Raw genomic sequence first — 17,897 nt, 5'->3', positions numbered from 1 at the left:
GTGTCACAAGTGTCACACCTCTAATGGCTCACAAACACCAAGAGCAAGAAGATGACTTAGGAGAGGAGAAGGAGGCACCAAAAATGTCCAAGAAACTCCAAGGAATGCCTAGCCACGTTTTTGGGTGCCCTAAGGGTCTTTATATAGTGAGGCTATTAGGGTTTTGAACTAGGAAACCCTAATCTGACTGCTTAGGCCCTAAGCAGCCCATGGACTCCCTCCTTAGAGGCCTTGGACGAATTCTCATGGGTTTCCCCATAGATTTCGTCCATTCCAACCTCTACGGAGTCCATTAGCCCAATATCCAACTATCACACAATTGACAGTTCTAGCCCCCTTTATTTAATTAATGTCTTTTAGCCACAAAATTAATTCTTATTAATTCTTGACTAATATTAATTAAACAATATGATTTCTCTTTTAATATATTGTTCATATAATATATTAATAAATCATAATTAATCTCTTTCTCCACAAATCATCCTATCAAGTTGCTTTGGTGAAGGCAACCCAGAAGGACCATGCTCACAATCGGGTCAAGTACATACCAAAATAGTTATGGACTTAGACACTAATCCAACAGTCTCCCACTTGGATAAGTCTAACAACTATTATGTGTATGACTTCAACCCTGATCAGCAATCGTAGCTTTCAAAAGCCGCTGTCAACTCTGATCTTATCAGAAGCGTGTCCTTTAGATAAGGGATCATATATTCCTCCATTCTAGATATCGTATGAACTGAGACATGGATTTAAATCATACTCTCTGTTCATATGTTGTTTCCCGATTTCCGATTTATGACGACTGACAACAGACTACAATTGAACACATCAAATTAGTCCCGGCTTGGCCAAGCACTTAGGTGTCATCACTAAATCATCGAGGGGCCCACATATATTGTTCTTTTCCCATTTTGGGTAAAAGGAACGGATAAACTTCAACTCAATGCTCGCTTGTACTCACTCACCGAATCACACACAACAATACGTTTTATAACACCAAGTTACTGGTGCGTTTACATATTATCAATGTGTAACCGACTCGCAAGATACAACTCACACATCTCGGTTTCAAGAATATAAGATATTATCGTCTCACCAATCACTCGTGATAAAATCCATGAAGCGATCCAAGTGAGCGTGGGTTTAATCCAATGCTCAAATCATATTCATAAGCACTCATGAACGTTGCAACAAACATTTGCTATGTCTAATACACTTTAGGCAATCTACAAACCAATTCATGACAATCTTCTTTCATACCTACTCCCAAAGTATGAGCGATTGTGGAACGTTCAAATAATCTTATTATTCAGGAAATCAAAACATGCAAAGTGAAACACAAGAATAATCGAACCCAATATGGCCCCAAACTTTTGAGTATAAATAAAACTCCTTTTATTTAATCACCATATTGATTACACATTATTCATTGTATAATGTTTCGGGTAATCAACTTATTACTTGAATTATAACAACAATTGTCCCATGCTCTTAGCATGCACACTATGTTTACCTATGGTCCTTACTTTGTGAAATAGTATAATTGAATAACATTTTCAATCACACTCATTTTCACAATTCCCAATCCTTACCACAAGTGTGAGAATACCAAATTCTTGCCACTTATAGAATATGTTAGATTTTAGCATTTTATGCATCGATTCTTTCATAATGTCATAGCGCCAAAGTCACAAAGACTTTGCCAATGAAATTATGAAGTCATCTATTGGAGATTGTTGCAAGACAATTCCATAGACATGAAGTCTCACATTCAAAGTACATTCCTTTGAACATCCTTCTTGCATAAAAATTTCTAATCTACATAGAGATTCTTAAAGTCCAACTCCCAATATGGAAACAATTCCATATTTACCATATGACAACTCATTATTAATAGAATCATATCTAATAATAATAATGTCAGTATGGTCCTTCCATTACTATACTTCCAACTGCTCATAAGCGACCAATCCTTAGCGAACCTTATATTATCCTCTTGACAGTTGATTAATCACCTTTAGTCATATCTGGTTCCAATCCTTTTTCCCTCTTAATGCCCTAGGCATTTGGAAAATTTTAGAACATGCGAATATTATAGCATATGCAATCGATCCTATGCCCGAAGCATATGGGATACGATTCATAATGTCTTACATAAAGATGTGATACTTGACGAGTCTTTTGCTACAATATCTCTATTTGCCATGTTCTCACAATTCGAACTATGAAGAGGGATGCCGTAATTATAATCGAATTTGAGAACACAATCTTAATTTTATATGACTAAATTAGATAAAAAAAATCAATCCAAGCTTTTAGAACTGAAATGAAGTATAAAATTCTCTCCCTTAATTATAGCAAAACAACTTTTCAACCCTTGCAACTTTACGAATTGAACCTTTTGTTTTCTATAATTAATATTGCTATCTCGCAATACTTACCATAATTATCATGCTCCCACTCACATGATGATTATATCTTTTCCAAGCATAACACTTATGCTCCCACTAGCTTTGACACGTATTCAGAAATTAGTTGGACTTCTAGAAACCAATACTTATTGACTTTATTTACAAAAGTTCAGATTTTTGAAACCGAGACGCTTCGATAAGCCTTTATCTAAGCTTCTCGAACTCATACACCTTTCCTTAGATAACCTATATGTGTGTTTAAACATTTATAGAACTTATAACAATAAGTCTAAAATGTTCAGACCCATTTGCCATTTCCCACAATTCGAACTATCAAGAGGTATGCCGTAATCATAATCAAATTTGAGAAATGCAAATTACATAATGCTATCTTCAAAATATCTCTTAGTGAAAGTGTTTCCTCACAATCATTTTCATGAAGGAGAGAAACCTTATGACACTTAGATTTTGTGGTGTATGTGTTCCTATCCATGTGAATTTGTCATAACCATAATCATAAGACAATAATTGTGACAAATCCAAACTATTATGGATCGAACTTGTCCATTCTTAATTTCTTGCCATCAAGGGTCCTACCATTGCTTCCAAGTTATTGAGCAGCTCACCCCTACCTTTCAATGTACTTTCCATTGATTAAGGTGTCTTGCCCCTATTCAACCTATTGAGAACTCATAGAACTCACATGCATAGTTGACCAAACTGGAATGGCACAGAAACAAGAATATGTCAACACGATAGGTTAGAAACCTCAATTCGTGTGCTAGTAATTAACATAAGGTTTACTCTCGATTAGTTCTTGAAACTTTTCAAGATCTTTAGACTCCCACTGACCTCTTGACATATTAGATTCTCTTATCAAGAAACATTTCTTGACAAAAAAATATATTCAAGAGTTAGTGTGTGTCTATATCAAGACAAAACCTACACGTAATTTGGTACTAGTGGGTCTTTGTCTTATTCAAGACATCACAACTTACCAAAGTGTGCAAGTGTAAGAACATTCCTATTTAATATTATGTCACTCAAGTCACAATCTTGGAGTATGACTCTAAGACTTGATTTTGGAACGAAGTACAATACATCTTATTGACTTAACCACTACTACAATTCTCGATTCATCTTCTTAGCCAAACTAGTGCACTAAGGTGTCCTTAGAGGATGAATTGTAATACGGTTCCTACGATTATCAACACGATACAAAAGTACTCTCCCTTCTTCTTAGATTGGAGAAACTTTTTATCTTTCTGCCTTTATTGATTCTACTTATTCGTTCTGCCATTCATTGAAACTTTTCAACGATTCAGAATTACACTTAATCTTGTAAGTATAACCACATTTACTAGACTTTTAGTAAATCATGATGAATAATGTTATTGTTATTTATGGTGGACTTGACCAGTGCACAACATTGTGAACTCGATCTCCTATTCGTTCACTTGACTCTTTGTCAAGGAATTAGCCTTAAAATTTCTAAGTACCAAGATTTCCATACATCACATGATTCAAATCATAAGATTCCAAGCTTCTGTCTAATTGAAACTTTGGCGATGAGAATCTTTCCTTACTTCGAAAATTACGACATTACCATAAATAACTGATATTGGCATATTTATACATATTTTAGGAAATATTTATTTACATTTTTATTGATATTTTGGTTATTTGCATATAATATTGGTACTTATAAGGATAAATTGTTATTTGCAGCCAAAATAAAGCATTTTCGAAGAGAAGGACCAGAACTGACAATACTTGGAACTTTGGAGGCTTGAAGGGAAGAAGGATGAAAAACACAGCAAAAAACGTGCTCACGACGTGAGTAATTTGATGTTCACGACGTGAGTGGAGTGTTGCAGAAGATATGCATCCGGGTGAAAGAGTCCTTGTCGAATACGTAAAACTCGCATTCACGACGTGAAGCCTTATGGTTCACGACGTCAACTCGGTAAAATCAGATATTATAAATTTTCTTGCTCATTACGACTTGAAGAACTTTTGGCTGGAGAAAAGGGTTTCAGAAGACGAATTTTAGCAGAAGAAAAGTCTTGGAAAAAGGTTTTCAACACCAAAAGAATAGAGGTTCATAATTAGTTTAATTGTTGATACTTGAACATGTCTTATACTTTGATTTGTGTTTGTTTATTTGTTGGTATGAGCAGCTGAATCTAGCTACTCTTGTTTAGCTAGATGAAGCTGCTAACTTATGGTTTAGCTTATTGATAATGGATTTGCTTAGTTGGTAAATTGCTTGTGTTCGATTTGTTACTACCTAGCATGTTAATAATTGTTTCTTTAGTTGCTTAAATTCATGTTCTGTGTAGTTAGTGAACATTAAACTGCATGAACTTGTTAACCTAGTGATTTAGTGAACACTAAATTGCTAGAGCTAGGATCGACCAAAATCTTATATAGTAATTAAAGTAAATAAATTTAGCTGTGCTAGAGAACATAAATTATGACCATAGTTGTGTTTACATAATAAATCTTACATAGCATACCCATAATCTATAACTGGTTCTGTGTTTGATTATGTGTGACCATGCATAGTTTTACATGAATTAGTCAAATATTAGTAAATTTTGACTTAAATTGCTAATAATATAATATTTGGTGACCAAATTGATAATCCATAATTGTTAACTAACCATAAGGAAGAAGTGGATTCGAACTAAACAGGAGTGTTTTTTAGTAATTGATTGAATTTGAGTAAAGTTCGTCTGATCTTGTAAAATCAGATAAAACCCTTTTAAGCTGTTAATAATTAGGTTAATTTGGTAGTAAGTAAATTAATTAGTCAACACCGTTCCCTGTGATCGACACTCGACTTACCCAAACTATTTTATAATTCGACTAGGTACACTGCCTAGGTGCATTTTAGTTAGTTAAGCTAGTTAGGTTATAAATTATAAAATTAGTGGGTACTTTTGTGCACATCAACTTTTTGGCGCCGTTGCCGGGGAACGGCTTATTTGATAGTTATTTATTTGCTCTAAATATATCGATCCTTTTTGTGGGGTAAAACCTGCAAAAAGTTACTTTTTACAGCTTAGTTTTTTTTACAGTACTAGACTCACGACGTGAGCTCAGTATTTTCTCGTTTTTTCGTCTTTCTTTTCTGTTTGCCTTTCTACGACAACACGAGGTGGTAGCCTTTACCACGTCGTGGTGGCCAGTCAGTAGGAAATTTTTAATTAGTTTTTGTTCAGTTTTACGTTTTTATTTTGTTTATTTTGTAGGAGTTCATGACCAGAGGCTCTAACACACCATTGGTACCACCTCTTGAAGATCCAGAGTCTGCCCTTCACAAAAAGAAAGATAAGAACGTGAAAGAAGATCAAACACCAAAGAAGACACCCTTACAAGAACTCAAGTCAGTGTTCTCAAAGAAGTCGGGGAAGAAAACGGGAGAGTCGAGTTCATCTTCAAAGAACAAGGGCAAGGTTGAAAACTTAGATCAAATACCTTTCCCAACCGAATCCGAGTACGACTCCGAGACTGAGTTTGGACTTTATACGAGTGAACCCGAGAACGAGCCAAGAAAAAAGATGGAAAACATTGAAGAAATGTCAATGGGAGCTTACAAGAAGCGAATTCGTGAAGATGTTGGTCCGGGTTTAGTACAACCAGCAATACCTGTCACTGCCACATTCGAGCTGAAGGGACATATCCTCACTGCACTAAAGGATATCCCATTTTATGGAAAGGATCATGAGGATGCATTTAAGCATCTAGATGAAGTTAATGACATTGCTGACTATTTCAATGTCCCGGATGTTAACAGAGACACCATCTTACTAAGGATGCTACCAGTGACTTTCAAGGGAGCTGCAAAAGATTGGTTGAAAGCACTTCCTCCTGGTACAATCACTACTTGGGCTCAAATGCGTGAGCAATTTCTAGATCAGTTTTGCCCACCTTCCAAGATAGCTAAACTCAAGAAGGCAATAGCCAACTTTGAGCAACAGCCGGGGGAGTCACTATACGAAGCTTGGGAGCGCTACAAGGGGTTGTTGAGGAATTGTCCTCAACATGATCTCAATGTTCAACAAGAGATGTCTATTTTCTATGATGGGGTCAATGTAATGACAAGACAACTCCTTGATTCTCAATGCCCATTGACAAAGAAAAATCCAAGGGAGGTCAAGGAGTTAGTTGAAGAATTCGCAAGACACTCTCGTGAGTACCATAACCCAAGAAAGATGGAGCAAAAGGCAGTGGGGGTGCACATTCTGATGAGATGGCTGCTATGATGGCAATGCTAAATAATATGGACCGAAGGCTGACCCAAATGGACCAATCAATTCATGCAATTAGAGTTGGTTGTGAACGATGTAATGGTCCACACTTGACTAAAGATTGCAACTTGGATAAGTATGGGAACAAAAGGGCTCAAGTTTGCTATTCAAGTGGAGATAAATACGATGATGATTGGAGAAAGCCAAAAAAGGAGTGGCTGGCTTATGATGAGTACAAGAAACAGAAGGAGGAGAAATTCAGACAGATGGGCCGGGGTTTTTACCAAAAAGAGCAACCACCAGCTGAGAAGAAAGCTGATTTGGAGTCTATGTTGGTTCGTTTCATGGAAGCTTCAGAGAAGAGACATGATGATACTGATGCAGCATTAAAGGATCAAAGAAAAATGATGATGGAACAGCAGACCTTGATGAAAAATCATCAAGCCATGATGGTTGACCAGCAAAACTCACTGAGAAATCAGCAAGCCTCCATCAATAACCTTAAAGCTCAACTTGGCCAACTTACAACTTTGGTGAATGAGAAACTAATTCCTCAAATTCCTGAAAAGAAGACTCAATCCCATGTTATGGCAATTGATACTGAAGAAGAGGCAATCTCTGTGGTTTTAGAAGCCCTAGAAGTGGAGCCAAAGCCATCCGGACCAAAGCCAAAGAAAACAAAGCTTGAAAACGAAAATGTTGCTGAAATGCCAAGTTCACGACGTGAGTCCGCTATTCTCACGTCGTCGGCCCGGTTTGAATAGAAAATTTTCGTATCTGTTCCAGCTTATAAACCGCCTTTGCCATTCCCGTCTCGAGCACATCTTAGTCCACTGGAAAGGGAACATCTGCAGTTTATTCAACAAATAAAGGGTATTCCTATTAATACTCCTTTTATTGATTCACTTTCAAAAATTCCAGAATACGCGAAGTTCCTACAAGATCTAATAGACACTCGATATGAATTGAAGAAGAATTCTAAAGTGATTCTTAGTGAGCAAAGTTCAAGGGATGTATTGGGAGAGATACCTAAGAAGATGGGAGATCCTGGACGCCTCACTCTTCCATGTGAGTTTGGAAATAATTTGAAGACTTATGCTTTAGCCGATTCTGGGGCTAGCATAAATTTGATGCCTTTTTCGTTCTACCAAATGTTAAATATCCAGAAGATGAAGGCTACGAAGATGACAATTCACATGGCAAATCGCTCAGTGACTCACCCAAGAGGGATTGTAGAGGACATCCTGGTTAAAATTGGGAAATTTGTTTTCCCAGTTGACTTTGTCATTATGGATATGAAAGAGGATGCTAATGTCCCCATTATTCTTTGTCGCCCTCTACTGAATACTGCTAGAGCTCTTGTTGATATTCGTGAATCCAAGCTCACATTAAGGGTTGGTGATGAAGAAGAGACTTTTGGAATACAAGATGGTTTCCAAGGAAATAACGTTCAAGGTGAAGTGTTCAATATAGAAGATGATGATGAGCTTGCAGAATTAGAGAAATTGATGGAAGAAGAAATCATAACAATTCAGCAAGGCAAGCGCACTAAGCCAAGAGCTTTTGTTCCACTTGTGTTCGAGGTGTTTGCTTACAAAACACCAACATCTTGGGTGAGCAAGGAAAATGATGAAATGTCGAGTGATGAAGAAGCAGTTACATCAAAGGTGACTAGTCCAGCGGTGAAGGAAGAGAAGGATACTATGGAGCTTAAGTGTGAAGACAAATTAGAGACTAAAGGGATAAAACGCAAGCTCGATGGAGACGAAGTCAAGGCTAAAAAGGAGAATTCTAAAAAGGCGTATATTCGTCGAGTTCAAGCTTACAAGAGACGTTTCAAGGAGAAAAAGGTCCAGCTGGTGATGAACTCATCTGAAGATTCAACGTAGGAGGCACGAAGTCCGAATCACGACTCCATCAAAAAGAAGCGCTTCTCGGGAGGCAACCCGAGTTTGATTTGCGTTTTCTTTCTTTTTCTTTTTAGTTTTTGCATTTTTAGTTTTAGGGAAATCGATCATATCATCCAATTCACTTTGTGCATAATGAAACATTTAGAGTGGGGTCAGTTTAATTAAGTGGTAATAATTAATTACAATTTTAATTTTTAAGAAACAGACAAACTCACGGCGTGAATCATTATGGTTCACGACGTGAGTCCAGTATGACTTACAGATTCCTTTTTAGGCCGATATATTACCTAATTCATTAGCCTGATAGTAGTCCAACCCACTTAATCTTTAAATTGAATGGCCCATTTGTATAGCCTAGATCGGCCTCACGACGTGAACAGGTAGCAATTCACGACGTGAATTTTGAACAACACGGGACCACAGCTTAAAGACAGAACCCATTTGACCTAGTTCATTTCTTTATCTCCCACGAAGTGAACATGTTCCCTCTGGTCCCCATCTTCGCAATTGCGGCCGGCATTCCTCCCATTTTCTTCTTGTGCTTACATGATTCACCATTCTAGGTAATTTGATCATCTTTACATTGTTTATTGTTAATTTATTTACTAGATTTAGGGGTTAGGGTTTGCATTCCACTTGATTATAAAAATCGATACCCTAAATATGTGAACTTCTTGCTGCATGTGTTTGTAATGAGTTTGAAATCACCCTAGGAGTAAACCCCATTGACATTGTTGGCCCGATTTGATTTCTGCCTTGACCGATTCTACACTCTACTTACGAATTCACGACGTGAATTCTTAGGGATTCACGACGTGAATCCTGGTCAATTACAGTTTCATTTTCTGTTTAATATTAATCTGTTGGGATGTTTTTGTTGGTCTTGTTTTCTGTTTATTTTTGCAGCAATGGCTCCCAGGAGAGAAATTCCGACAAGGGTGTCGAGTTTGCACCCATTTTACGTCTTCCCAACAACTTTGCCTCGGGATATTTTGACACGGTGTAACAACCGGTTGGGGTGGCTTTACAACCGGGAGATTGCTGTTGCGCCTACAATTAATTGGGCAAGGTTAAGGGAGGTTGGGCTTGTTGATCAAATGTCCCAGTATCTCACGAAAATATTTTTTGGAAATGGATTTTCATTTACGTGTAAAGGGTGGCACAACTTGTTTAGAATTCAAGAAAGGGTGTATAAGGAAATTTGTGTGGAGTTCTTTGCAACGGTGACATTTCATGAAAATGTCCAAGATCCTACCTTTCAGCAAGCATTGGTTTTCCGTCTCGGGGGTGAATACTGAGAATGTAGTTTGGTGGAGTTCTCTTGGCGCATGGGGTTGTATCAGGCACATGAGGCCATGATTCCTGAGTTGGAGATGTTTCTGAGGGAGGCTGCCCGAGGGTATGAAAATGGAGTTTCGGGGGTTGGTTTTTGGAGCAACATTGCTTCCGGAGTGTTTAACTCCGGGGCATCACCAGAGAGCAGCATTAAGTCACCAATACACCGCCTACTCCACCGCCTTATCACTTTTTCCATCAATCATAAGCGCCATGGGGATAAGGTCACGAAGCAAAATTTATTCTTTTTGTGGTGTATTTTGCAGCCGGGAGTGTGTTGCAACATTCCTTATTTTCTGGCATGCTATTTAGCGGATTCGGCTACAAGTTCCCGCCCAGGGAGCCCTATCTGTGGGGGCCATTTCATCACTCGACTGGCCCGTTCTTATGGCTTAATTGTTCCCGGCATTATCCGTTCTTTGACTTGCAAGGAGGAGAACGAGTTTACCATGGGATACTTGGAGACAATGCGGGTTGTCCAGAATTTTGGATCTCATTGGGGAATTGTGCATACTGATGAGGAGGGTGATGGTGGTGAGCACCCTGGTGGACAGACTGAGCAGCAACCACAGCCAAGGTCTCAGAGGAGGAATGTGAGAGGTAGAGGAAAGAGAGGGCAGCCGGTGCATCAATCCGCACCCATGGGAGGACCATATTTTGGGGATGATATGGCCGGGTATTTTGATAAGCTTTCACTTAGTGTCAATTAGATTGGTGGGACTGTGGATAACTTGGTACAACATTTGCATGTGGAGAAACCTCCTCACCTTGGGTATCATTACCCAATTTGCCCGAGGTGGACTGAGTATAGAAATCAAGGGGGAGGTGGAGCCAGTACAAGTGGAGAAACCTCCCCACCTTGGGTATCATTACCCAATTTGCATGATTGATTTCTTATTTAGTTTTTATTTTTAATTTCGTTTGGTTTGGATTTGTTTAGTTTTAAACTTGATTTGTTTTTTAAGACAATTTAAGTTATTATGTTACTTCTTTATTTTCTGTGGTGGGAATTTTCCAGATTTGCTTATGGAGTTTCAGGAGAGGTCAATTTAGATGAGAGCGTATCGAGCATCGTTAGAGTTTAGAGTCGCAAGTCAAGACCCACAATTTTAAATAAGTGTGGGGTGAGTCAAGAGAGAGGATAAGTGTAGAGAAGAGTCATAAAATCAACGTCTTAATCAATTAAGACATTTGTTTGAAGTTAATAGGTGAAGACAAAACAGTTTTTTGTATGTCCAGTACTCACGTCGTGACTTCCTAAAATTCACGTCGTGAGTTAAGTTTTCACGGGTTTCTACTTTCCATGTTTTCTCGATTTCACGTCGTGGTCCTTCTTATAATTCACGACATGAACCATGTTGTTCCACAAAGATGAAGCCCATTGATGCATTTTACTACATGGGTCACCACTTTTCTTCTTGGGATTGTTATGAAGATTACTTCGACTCGGTTTCTTTACCATTTAATGTGGCGTATGCTTTCCCACATTATTCTTCTTGCTTGGAGATTTACACCACCTTTGTTGAAGTTTGAAGTCTCGATTTCTTATTGACGCTTATTATCTCTCGCAATGATCAAGATTCAAGTTCATATTTCGAAGAAGTTCCACATTCGAGATACGCATTTTGTCCACACTTATGGAGTTCGATCACGCCACTATCCCAGGGGAGTCTGTTCCTTTTTCTCCCTTTTATTGCTTTTAATTTAGTTTATGCATACAATGAGGGCATTGTATGTAATAAGTGTGGGGTAGGGGGCCGAAAAAGTAAAAAAGTAAATTGCTAGAAATCTTAGGAAATTTAAAAATTTTCATATGTTTGAAATAATAATCTAATATTAGTTCTAGTAATAATAATTTGAACTTAAGTTGCTAGTGTTGCATTGGGATGATCTGATTAGAGCTCAAATGTTTAGTTAAGCCAAAACACGTTATAGTGCATTTGTGGCCTCCTTTTTTCTAGTGAAATCATAGGACAAAAACACAACCTCGCTTAGTTTGAGGGATGCAATATGTTTAGCAGCCTAAACCTGAAATGTATCCAGGAAAGCTTATGTAGCCATTGCACATAGACTAATATCTTAACTAATAAGGGTTGAAGTAAAACGCCCGTTCTTAAGCATGTAGGTTTTTGAGTGATATAAAAAGTGAGTACATGTAAAAAAAGAGAGAGAAATTACCAAAAAGTGAAGAATTGAAGAATTTTTGGCGCATAAAAGTATCAAAGTATGAAGATCAAAGATCGAAAATTCTGAAGTTTCAAAAGTTGAAGATATCAAAATTACACAAAAAGATGGTGAATTCAAAGAAATTGAAGATCAAATATCGAAGAAGTGAAGAATTCAAGAGCTCCATAGTGTGGTATCTTAAAAGTTGTAATTCTATAGTTTATGTATGCTTGGGTAGCTTTACAAAAATACCATGAGGTTAGAAAGTTTTCTGCGGATGGATTCGGAGGGATGCATAAAATAAGCATTGTTCAAAAGAAGTGGGCGCGTGTTTATGAGGATTGTGAGTATTTAGAATCGAGGGGGGTTACTTAGGAAACATTTTAGACACAAATGCACGCGTTGAGGTCTTGGCATAATAGCTGAGTTTGAGTTGGATCGTTCTATGTGATGTTGGTGATAAAGGTTTAATTTAAAAATAATCAGATTTGCTTGAGGGCAAGCAAAGAATAAGTGTGGGGTATTTTGATATTGTCATATTTATACATATTTTTAGGCAATATTTATTTACATTTTTATTGATATTTTGGTTATTTGCATAGAATAATGGTACTTATAAGGATAAATTGTTATTTGCAGCCAAAGTAAAGCATTTTCGAAGAGAGGGACCAGAACTGACAATACTTGGAACTTTGGAGGCTTGAAGGGAAGAAGGATGAAAAACACAGCAAAAAACGTGCTCACGACGTGAGTAATTTGATGTTCACGACGTGAGTGGAGTGTTGCAGAAGATATGCATCCGGGTGAAAGAGTCCTTGTCGAATACGTAAAACTCGCATTCACGACGTGAAGCCTTATGGTTCACGACGTCAACTCGGTAAAATCAGATATTATAAATTCTCTTGCTCATTACGACTTGAAGAACTTTTGGCTGGAGAAAAGGGTTTCAGAAGACGAATTTTAGCAGAAGAAAAGTCTTGGAAAAAGGTTTTCAACACCAAAAGAGTAGAGGTTCATAATTAGTTTAATTGTTAATACTTGAACATGTCTTATACTTTGATTTGTGTTTGTTTATTTGTTGCTATGAGCAGCTGAATCTAGCTACTCTTGTTTAGCTAGATGAAGCTGCTAACTTATGGTTTAGCTTATTGATAATGGATTTGCTTAGTTGGTAAATTGCTTGTGTTCGATTTGTTACTACCTAGCATGTTAATAATTGTTTCTTTAGTTGCTTAAATTCATGTTCTGTGTAGTTAGTGAACATTAAACTGCATGAACTTGTTAACCTAGTGATTTAGTGAACACTAAATTGCTAGAGCTAGGATCAACCAAAATCTTAGATAGTAATTAAAGTAAATAAATTTAGCTGTGCTAGAGAACATAAATTATGACCATAGTTGTGTTTACATAATAAATCTTACATAGCATACCCATAATCTATAACTGGTTCTGTGTTTGATTATGTGTGACCATGCATAGTTTTACATGAATTAGTCAAATATTAGTAAATTTGGACTTAAATTGCTAATAATATAATATTTGGTGACCAAATTGATAATCCATAATTGTTAACTAACCATAAGGAAGAAGTGGATTCGAACTAAACAGGAGTGTTTTTTAGTAATTGATTGAATTTGAGTAAAGTTCGTCTGATCTTGTAAAATCAGATAAAACCCTTTTAAGCTGTTAATAATTAGGTTAATTTGGTAGTAAGTAAATTAATTAGTCAACACCGTTCCCTGTGATCGACACCCGACTTACCCAAACTATTCTATAATTCGACTAGGTACACTGCCTAGGTGCATTTTAGTTAGTTAAGTTAGTTAGGTTATAAATTATAAAATTAGTGGGTACTTTTGTGCACATCAAGTTTTTGGCGCCGTTTCCAGGGAACGACTTATTTGATAGTTATTTATTTTCTCTAGATAAATCGATCCTTTTTGTGGGGTAAAACCTGCAAAAAGTTACTTTTTACAGCTTAGTTTTTTTTACAGTACTAGACTCACGACGTGAGCTCAGTATTTTCTCGTTTTTTTTCATCTTTCTTTTCTGTTTGCCTTTCTGCGACAACACGAGGTGGTAGCCTTTACCATGTCGTGGTGGCCATTCAGTAGGAAATTTTTAACCACACACGCTCCACCGAACTATGACAAACATCGAGTCACCCTTCGCCACCTTTGCTTAGAACCCAATTAGTGTGCCGGTTAACCACACACATTCCACTAACGTCTTAGCAAGGGTACAAAGTGTAATTTCATGGAATTGCATCAATTCACTTTTGCCTAAAGTAACTAAGATTGGGAATTTTTTTTGTAAAACATTTAGTTACTTTAACATTCATTATACTTTTAATGAGGAGAGGGTTTGCCCTATCCTACCCGTTCGGCTAACGACCCTCCACCAATCAAGGAAGCGGTGGGTGAGAGTGGACACCCATTAAATGGTCATTTTATAGGCCATAACCTTATCCCCCCCCCCTTATAGATCGGCTTCGTGAATGAGGCCTACTAACCAGTAAGACTAGCAGTTTAAGTTATACATATATATTAGACTTTTAATGTTATATATAGTATAAGGGTGTATTTTAAACTTTTAAAATACTAGGTGGTTTAATTTTATAAATTACACTTTTAATTTAATTAAATATAAATCATATCATTATGGTTTTATTAACTCTCTTTTAGTTATACTTTTAATTAACTTAATAAAACCATAAGGCTGTAATTTGAACTTTTCAAAACTAGGGTTTTAGAATTTAAAATTTCAAAAATTAAACTTTTAATCAAAAAATTTAAATTCCAAAACTTGAGGGCAAGTTTTGAAACATTTCAAAACATTAGGGTTTAGAATTTAAATATTTCAAAATTAAACTTTTAATCAAAAATTTAAATTCCAAAACTTGAGGGCAAGTTTTGAAACTTTTCAAAACTATCTAGATCAAATTACAAATAATTAAAATTAATCAAATAATTAGTAATTATCTAAATTTGACATAATTCAATTTCTTACTAGATAATTCAAAACAAAATTACAAATAATTAATATTTATCTTATAAAACAAGTAATTATCTTAATTTTGACAATTAGCTTCTATTTTGGTAAGGATAATCACCAAATATTGATAAAATTCGGATTTTATTAATGAAAAACATTTTTGGTAATTATCCTACAGCAAAATAGGTCAAAATCCCGCAAAATCAGCCATCTGCGACTCTGACTCGTCGAGTCAGCACTGGACTCGTCGAGTTCCCAGTGGACTCGGCGAGTTCAGTCATGGACTCGGCAAGTCCAGCCCCCAGAAAGCAGAATTTTGCGATTTTAAGCTTGAATGATTATGAAATACATCAAATACATTATACAAACAACCTAGGCTCTGATACCACTGATGGATTTTGAGCACTACATCATTCCTATGGTGTACATGCAAACCCTAAAGATTTGGATCTAGTTTGTCTAATGAACATACAATAATCATCCAAAGCCATAAACCCTAGATCTAGCATACAACAATCGATATTATCATAATGTAGGGTTTAGATCTTACCTTTGATTGTTATGTAGCAATAACAATCTATTCCTTCTTGTAATTGGCTTCTGAAAGCTTAGTGTCACAAGTGTCACACCTCTAATGGCTCACAAACACCAAGAGCAAGAAGATGACTTAGGAGAGGAGAAGGAGGCACCAAAAACATCCAAGAAACTCCAAGGAATGCCTAGCCACGTTTTTGGGTGCCCTAAGGGTCTTTATATAGTGAGGCTATTAGGGTTTTGAACTAGGAACCCCTAATCTGACTGCTTAGTCCCTAAGCAGCCCATGGACTCCCTCCTTAGAGGCCTTGGACGAATTCTCATGGGTTTCCCCATAGATTTCGTCCACTCCAACCTCTATGGAGTCCATTATCCCAATATCCAACTATCACACAATTGACAGTTCTAGCCCCATTTATTTAATTAATGTCTTTTAGCCACAAAATTAATTCTTATTAATTATTGACTAATATTAATTAAACAATATGATTTCTCTTTTAATATATTATTCATATAATATATTAATAAATCATAATTAATATTTTTCTCCACAAATCATCCTATCAAGTTGCTTTGGTGAAGGCAACCCAGAAGGACCATGCTCACAATCGGGTCAAGTACATACCAAAATAGTTATGGACTTAGACACTAATCCAACAGTTTAACCCATGGATCCTATGGAAATTAAAGGTCATGGGTATTAGGGTTTACATGAATGTAACCCTAATCCTCCACACTATATAAAGAGGTTCCTAATTCATGAAATGTGCACTACTGTGTATACACAAGAGGGCAAAACCGATTTGGTGCATGTATTCTTATTCTCTAGTTATTCCAAGGGTTCTTGGTGTTGTGTGAACCATTTGAGGTGTCACACTTGAGGCACTAGGCTCTTAAGCTCCATGGAATCAAGCTACTACATCAAAAGGTATGTCATTCTACTAGATTCTTGTAGTATAGTTACTTCTTATTATGCTAGTTAGGATGAAACCTTGGAATATCAAATATTTGCATGTATAATAGAGAAAACATAGATCCAAGGTTTATAGGGTTGCATGTACACCATAGGAGTGTTAGAATGCTCAAAACCCATCAAGGAGTCCCTAACCTCTCTCTCACAGTTCTCCATTTCTACTTGGTGTTTGTGACTCCATTAGAGGTGCAACATTTGGGGCACTAAGCTTTCAAAGGTCAAGGAGTTATTGTTATTGCTACATAACAAGTAAGGTAATGTTCCGAACCCTATTTTACATATGAATTTCGAAATTGGTATGCTAGTTATTAGGGTTTATGCTTTGGATGATTATTTGCATGTATAAGTTGAGAAAAACCTAAATCCAAAGCATTAGGGTTGCATGTACACCATAGGAATGTTGTAATGCTCAAAACCCATTAGTGGTATCAGAGCCTAGGTCGTTTTTCTATTATATGTGATGCTAATGTGAATTACTCAAAGCTGGAAAATTTTCGTTTTGGCTTTATGCCTGATCACCATGAGGTGGTAAAAGTCACCACGAGGTGGTGGGCGAAGCTGGTCTATAAGGGGTGTTTAAGGAAGCGGCCTGTAAAATGACCGCCATTGGGTATCCACTCTTACCCACCGTACCCTTGACTAGTGGAGGGTCGTTAGCCGAACGGGTAGGATAGGATACAAACTTCCATTATAAGTATAATGAAATATGAAGTAACTAAATGCTTTTATAAATTCCCAAATCTTAGTTACTTTAGGAAAAATGTGAATTTGATGCTAACCCATGGAATTGCACATTGCACCTTATTGGTCGTTTGTAGAGTGTGTGTGGTTAACTGACACACTAATATGAGACTAATGAAGGATGGCAATGGGTAGCTCGTAGATTATCATAGATCAATGGAGCGTGGGTGGTTAACCGGCACATTGATTAGGTGATAAACGTCTTCGGGAGTACCAAGCTAATTTGCATGGTTATTCACACCTTGTTTGTGATCCTCAGTATCCCAGTCACAAATTTGAAGGGCATAATCGAGATTAAACATGCCATTGAAAACTTCAATGAATCTCAAAACATCTAGGAGTTTCATTTAAAACCTAATTCGTTTAAAATTTCGTTTTTCGTGGTGGAATTGGTAAATCGTCATTTACCTACTAACAAATAGTTTGCAATTGGATTACGGCATCCCTCTTCCGAATTGTAAATTATTGTGTTGGGTCCTAGTCTTGATATTTCATTTGGGTGATATATTAAGGATTTGATCAACTAACTTGAAATTCTCCCTTTTGTAGATGTCAAATTCTAACAACTATGGTA

At 36.8% G+C, this 17,897-nt stretch overlaps 1 non-coding gene and 1 pseudogene across 2 annotated transcripts in view; one reads left to right on the top strand and one right to left on the bottom strand.

The window, feature by feature from the left end:
* The window catches only part of LOC145128867 (uncharacterized), a 175,734-nt pseudogene that overhangs the window by 68,241 nt on the left and 89,596 nt on the right, over positions 1–17,897 (top strand). The window lies entirely within an intron of this gene.
* LOC145135284 (small nucleolar RNA R71) lies at positions 6,365–6,471 on the bottom strand. The gene has a single exon (XR_013719747.1). It is a non-coding gene; the product is annotated as a small nucleolar RNA R71 (small nucleolar RNA).

This window comes from Lactuca virosa, chromosome 8, assembly GCF_052849685.1.
Source record: "Lactuca virosa cultivar CGN04683 chromosome 8, Lactuca_virosa_CGN04683_v6, whole genome shotgun sequence".
Lineage (NCBI taxonomy): Eukaryota > Viridiplantae > Streptophyta > Magnoliopsida > Asterales > Asteraceae > Lactuca > Lactuca virosa.
Note: the sequence above shows the minus strand (reverse complement) of the source record. Positions and strands in the feature narration are given on the sequence as shown.